Source organism: Pinus tabuliformis, chromosome 4_1 (assembly GCF_031772625.1).
Source record: "Pinus tabuliformis cultivar Carrire ecotype Pingquan chromosome 4_1, CPIR1, whole genome shotgun sequence".
Taxonomy (NCBI): Eukaryota; Viridiplantae; Streptophyta; class Pinopsida; order Pinales; family Pinaceae; genus Pinus; species Pinus tabuliformis.
The window spans coordinates 292,429,651-292,436,227 of NC_142303.1; positions in this window are offsets into that span (position 1 = coordinate 292,429,651).

The window sequence follows — 6,577 nt, forward strand, 5'->3', positions numbered from 1 at the left end:
TCAATATTCAATCATCATCCTCTATCTCTTCAACTGATCTTTTCAAGTGGTCAAATCTTTATCTTCATCTTCTACACTCTTCATCTTGAATCTTCTTCAGTCTTGTATCCTTTGCAATCCTTTATCTTTTATCTTCATCTTCTATCTTTTGTGATCTTGATCTTTCATTTTTTTCATTCTACATCTTTAATGTTTTTTTTAACTATATCCTACACTTGTAAAATAGAAACATCGTGTTTATTCAAGTCTATATAAAATAGTCACCATCTATTGAATACAAGGGTTGTGAGTTGGTGTATCCATTGGTTCTCTAGGAATATTTTCCTCATACATGGTTCATCAACAATTCTTGAATAACAAATCTTTATACATGTACCTTTTACCCCCCCCCCCCACAACATCATCATCAATCATCATCTTGGGTTTTCTTTGGCTTACTCGTGACCATAATATGGGTTTATATGGATTACCCTTAATCATTACATCAATTTACCCTAAACTATTACAATTCTCAAGTGGTTTCTAATTAACCACAAACCTTCATTTGTCATGACAAGTTTAAATTTTGGTTGTTCATGAACAAACCAACAATTAGTTTATGTTGTTATACATGCCATGTCAGGGCTTGCATCAACATTTAGTGTGGGTACATAGAATTTCAAATTTTCATTTGAGGTTAATCTAAACCTTATACAAACATAGGACCAAAACCGTTTTATTTTCCATCATAAAAAATACTATCAAGGAGGATCATCAACCTCCTTAGGGATTCCATTTTTACTTCAATTTTTGCATCTCAATTATTGAGCACATAGTACTATTTATTCTTACCATGGTTTGTTTCCTTCTTCTTTCTTTTGCCACATCAAACATTATCAATTTTTTCTTTCTGGTGCACTTCATCAATAGTTTGTCTTTTACTTCTTTTATGTGTCTTCTCCTTCTTTTGTTTGCTTTATTTCATTTGTCATGTTTTGTCGTGAAGTACAAATCTTCTTCTTTCTTCATTTTGTTTATTCCTTCCTCTATCGTCTTCTTCTATTATTATTTTTTGTGGTTGCATAATATTTGTTTCTTGTACGGGTTGAACAAGGTCCAACAAGACCCCTATGACCTTGGTTTGGGAAAATTAATTGATGTGTTATTGTCATGATTATACATCACTTAAATATTAACTTAACTTTGACTTTCACTATCACTTTACGAGAGCTTCATTACATAACAATGATGCACATGTGGACTTGACTTTGAATTTGTTTTCACTCTAGACTCCCAACTTGACTTTGAGTTTGACTTTAATGATTTTTTTTATTTCACCATTGATTATTTACATTAATAAACACTTTGACTTTAACTCTAAATTTCACTTGAGTTTTACTTGTTACATCAACATTATAGCCCTTTTGATAAATCTTTAAATAAATAGACTCTTAATAAAAAATCACTTTTATGACTTCAATAACTTCTCTAGGATATTTGGCCTCAAAATGCAAAGGGTCACAACAACTTCATCACAACATGTTGACTTGTAAGCCATCCCCAAATTCAATCAAAAGCTTTTATTTTCTTTATAAAATTTTTTACCTCAAACACCTTCTCTTTCAATCTTTGAGAGATTCTCTATTACAAAGTCCTTTATAAGCTCCACTACTTCTTTTACATATCATTGCATTCATTTTTCAATATAAAGATCATGTATTAATTATGGGATAAAACTATCCAACAGTTCCAACATTTGTTATATCTCCTATAAGGTTTTTTTTGGTGTTATTCAAATGTAATGACAATTTACTCAGTCGAGTTGTTTCCTACTTTCTAAGAAGAGCTATGTACATTTTTTTTTGGACTCTAGTTTTTGATGTTCCTTCGGGCATATTTTGTATGAATCTTAGACATATCTGATATGTCTTTAGGCATCTACAACATGTAATTGTCATTCTCTATTAATGGAAATTACAATTGGATGAAAATTCAAAAAATAAGGTTCACCTTCAAACTTCACATGCTTCGTGGTTTTCTATGAGTGTTAGTTGCATGCTCAAGGTTACCATTCTCGTTCAACTTAAGATTGTCATTGCAAAATAGGCATAGAAAAACTATTGGTGCCTATAAATCTATTTCCTGGTAAATGATTCTTCTTCACAAACATGCATGCAAGTTACTCCTCCTAGATTTTCTTTTTCATTGTGCAATTTAGTTGCAAAGGATGGATTCTTCTTATGTAATATTCCTGGTGGAAATTTTACAATGATAACAAAGACATGCAAATACAATAACACGGGAATTTTCAGAAACAAACACATATCAACTAGAAATTTCTACAAATCCCAAAACTAGCCAAGATTTTATTAATAATATCAGCTTGTGTTACAAAGAGTTGGGGTAAGTGAACATGGGCTTACACAAGGCAAACTACAAGCACCAAGTGATGAGTACAAGAAAGCCCAACGGCTGCAATAACCAGCTCCTCCGAAAAACTGCGTTGCTTCTCCAAAACCACAGTGTTGCCTGACTTCACCCCCTAATTTTCCCACTCTAGAGTGCCCATAAAATTCTAGGAATTTGGGATTATGATCATCGCCCAAAACCCAGAAAGGGTTTCCCTTGGTTCCAACCTTCAAAAATTGACCCTTCACAACTTGGCCCTCCTCCAAATACGAATTTTGTTGTTGTGATTGATCTTGTCAATCTCTGCACTCCCAACTCCAGCAATCCTCCTCAAATGGCCCTCTAAATGATCTCCCATCTCCCCAACTCCAAAATCCCCAGGATAATGTTGTCCCAACAAATCTCACTCCAATCACTGTGTAGTCCCTGCATTGTTGTTACTCTCCTTGCTCTGCGTTGCTGCTACTCTCCCTGTTGTTGGAACTCAGCTTCCTTGTTGTTGTAATTCGAACCTCTTGCTGCTCCTTTCCCTACAGCTATAACTCGGCCCTCCTGCTACTCCTTTCCCTACGGTTGTAACTCGATCTCCTTGCTATTACTTCTTCTGTTGTTGTAACTCAACTTATGGCAGTTGTAACTCGACTCACTATCGCTAGTACGACTTGGAACAAAGTAGAACTCCCTCCTAGGGCTGGCATTCAAAGTCCACTTAAGCAAGGGTTGAGATTTATGCTCAGAGACACTCGTGTGCTAAACAACACAATATTGGCTCAACTGAACAACTAAGGCAAATTCAATTTTCAAATAGACAAAAGACCCCTGTTGCTCCCTCGTTCCTTACTTTTATAATTGTTGGCCATGCATCCCTTATGGGTCCCTCCACCAATTCGATTTTCCTCAAGGAATTTGAATTCCCTCTTCCAACTGCGTACTTCATGTGGGTCCCATATTGCGCTACCAATTTAATTTTCTTTTTCTCTAATGTTGGTGGCCTCCATTTCTCCCAAAAATTAAGTGGGGACTCCCTCAACCCACTTTTCCTAAGTTTTCATGCCAAAACATTCCCAACGCCCAAATTGAAAAAATGAGAATTTTTCTTAGCAAAATTAATTTAATTGGGGACATTACAGTCCTCCCCATCAAAAATTACTTGTCCTCAAGTAATGCCTGAACAAGCACCCTCTCGATCAGTTGACCTAAATAGTCATTGCACATAACACTGGGGTCCTAAATGTACCATCAGGTCACCTTGAATCCGTGCCCCAACCTATCATAAATGTATCCCTCGATACCAGGGTCCCATGCCAATCTCAAAAAGATGCCACCATGATGACTCTGCCCTACTCTGATTACGACTGACTGCCCATCGTGCCCATGTCATATCCTCCTCTCCTAGAACCCAATGGCGAAATACGGACAAAAGCCAAATACATCTTGCCCAGGTATCTCCATGATGCCAAAACCTACCCATCTAAATCTAACCCCGAACCTATGCAGCAATAGGGAAAGCCTGCCTCGCCATACGATGAAGGCCTCCCATAACCCCCATGTGTCTGCCTATGAGTGAATTAGAACACTCTCTACCATGACTCTACTCATCACAAGATAGAGTGATCTATCAACCAACTAAACCCTTGGATCCCATAGCCAGGTCTACTGCACCATAGCTCTAACAACTACTGGAATCCATATGTACCTCGTCTCTATTCCCTGTATGCAATCAAGATATAGGCTCTAAATATCATGAACTAATATGATGCGTGCTAAATGACCTTGTACCTGCTACTGTGTAGTACTGATGACCGCTGGAAACCACATGTGCCAAATAGCTACCCCTGAATGTAGCTAATAGATAGATGTATGATGCTCGTGACCATCTCAATGTATGCAGATTTGTTCTGCTCCATCCAATCATCACCACCAAGTATGCCATCTGGACCCTCAGTAAAGTGCCAATACAGTGTCTGAAGCCCAGATACCCACTGGAAAACTACCTAAGCTATACACAGCATCCCTTGCTCATGCATGGTCCCGTCATGCCTTGAGACAAGAGTGACACATGTCTCCCTCGTGACAAGCTCCCTAGACGTAGAATTAGTGATGAACGATATGCCACCCCTGCAGATGATCACCTCATCCCCTAACCTGTGGTTGTCAACTGACGTACCAACCTAATGCCACTGCTGAAAAGTCTCTTCCCTAGTGCGTTGAGAGTCATCCAAATATCTCAGGTGAGCTCCTCGTCCCCCATTGTTCATGCCCAAAGTGCGAAAAGTCAACAACAAAATTGATTGCGCTCATGAGGGATGTAGAAGAGGGTCAGGCGTGTGAGTCCCCATAGATACTATCAAGTATCGCTCATCCTGGGTGAACTACACCTAAAGGTATGCTTGATGTCTCCTTGCAGGCAACACTCCAAGGCGTCATTGTGCAGCGTCATACGCCCCTGCATACCACCGATCATCCCAATACTCCTAGACATGCCACTATATACTATGGCCTGCCCCTGTACATCGCTAGATACCCTCGACTACGGCTATGCCATCCTGTATCGTCATGTGTCTCGCCTGTGTCACTGCACCTGTCACTCCCCGCATGTACTCAATGTGATGTGAGGCACTCCTACTCCACAGTGTAAACCAACAAGTTGTGGTATACCCCCATGCATCTCCATGATCCTCTGCAAGCCATTGTTCCTCATTGCATAGCCCTGCACACCACTAGGTGTTATGGTCTAGAATCGTGTCTGCATGCATCAGGTCACACCTCCTCGTCCATCCTGGTAGATTTGAGTGCCCTAAATCCGCTCCTGCTAGAGGGGATAACTCTACTATGTCGATCCTCGATGACCCCTGAGTCCTAAACCTCAAAGGGAGAACATCGTCCCCATACAATGCTTGGTCTGGTGGCCTACTCATGCCACCTCCTCCAACCATACCCTGTTAAAAAGCGCTAATCATCTTGTGACCCCATGCGCAACCAACATGCCAAATCAACCCATGGATTCTGCTCATAAACCATTTAGCCACTAGTGCCAACTGAAACTCCCCTAAGGAACACATGCACTCAGGCATTGGGTTGACTACAATGCCATAGCCATCCTATATGTTTGATGTCGGATAGGAAGCCATGCCTAGATCCCAATGCCAATCTGGGCCTCCAGTACCCTTGATGTCTAGGATCTCCCACCGAGCTTTGCTTCGGACTACGCCCATCTCCATGAGTCCAGCCCCCTCCACCGTGTACCAACTCAAAATATATTGCCATCCAACCCCAAGAGAGGGACCGAGTGCATGAACTCCATCACATAGAACAACCCCAACATGTGGATGTTGCACCTTGTGTGACTTAGGCCATGCCATCTCGCTATCCTGGTCAACACATGAAATTGGACTAGGTATCTCTGTCTCTCTCTGTCCAATGGGCAAAGGTAACCTAACAGTGTTGTCAGCCTCGTCTATGTATGCCTGAAGAGAGCTGCTCTCACTCTCCAACGTGCACTCTAGCTGCACCAGTAGGGAATCCAACCACTCCCCAACATGAGTCAATTTGGTCGTGGACTCGCAAAAACTGCTCTCATGCCCTCCAACTCCTCATTCTGCTGCAGAATGGCCTCTCGTACTATTGTGGCCTTCTTTCTCAACGCTAGAAGGCTAGCCCAGTACTGATGAAACTATGGAGGGCGGCTATCCCCTATAAACTTAGTCACCGCTTTGGACCCCTCCATCTCTTCTGGTACCTCCTCTACGACAATTATGCCTCCAGGCACCTCATCAACCTAGTGTGGGTGGCCATCGTCTAGAAACTAGGTCTTAGCACCGGGTACCTTATCAACTATTGGAATCTCTTCAATAGATGGCCCTCTAAGTGTATGCTCTACTCCCTCAACCAAGGTGTCAACTGGAGCTACCAAAGAGGCCTCCGACGATGGTGACTCTTGCACCACACCGAGTATACCGATGTGCCCCTCACCATCTTGCGTTTCCTCCTGCTTAACCTCCTCCTTGAGCTTCTGACATCTAAAGCCTAGTCTCCACCAGCAGAAATGCCTCCTGGTCTCATCCTCTAACTATCCTCGTCCTATCCACTCCCTTTGAGGGGGTATGGAGTCCTTTCGGTCAAATCTCTCCACGAGCTTCTATGTGAACTCTGTGTAGGATGTGATATGTACATGACCCAAAGGGATCAG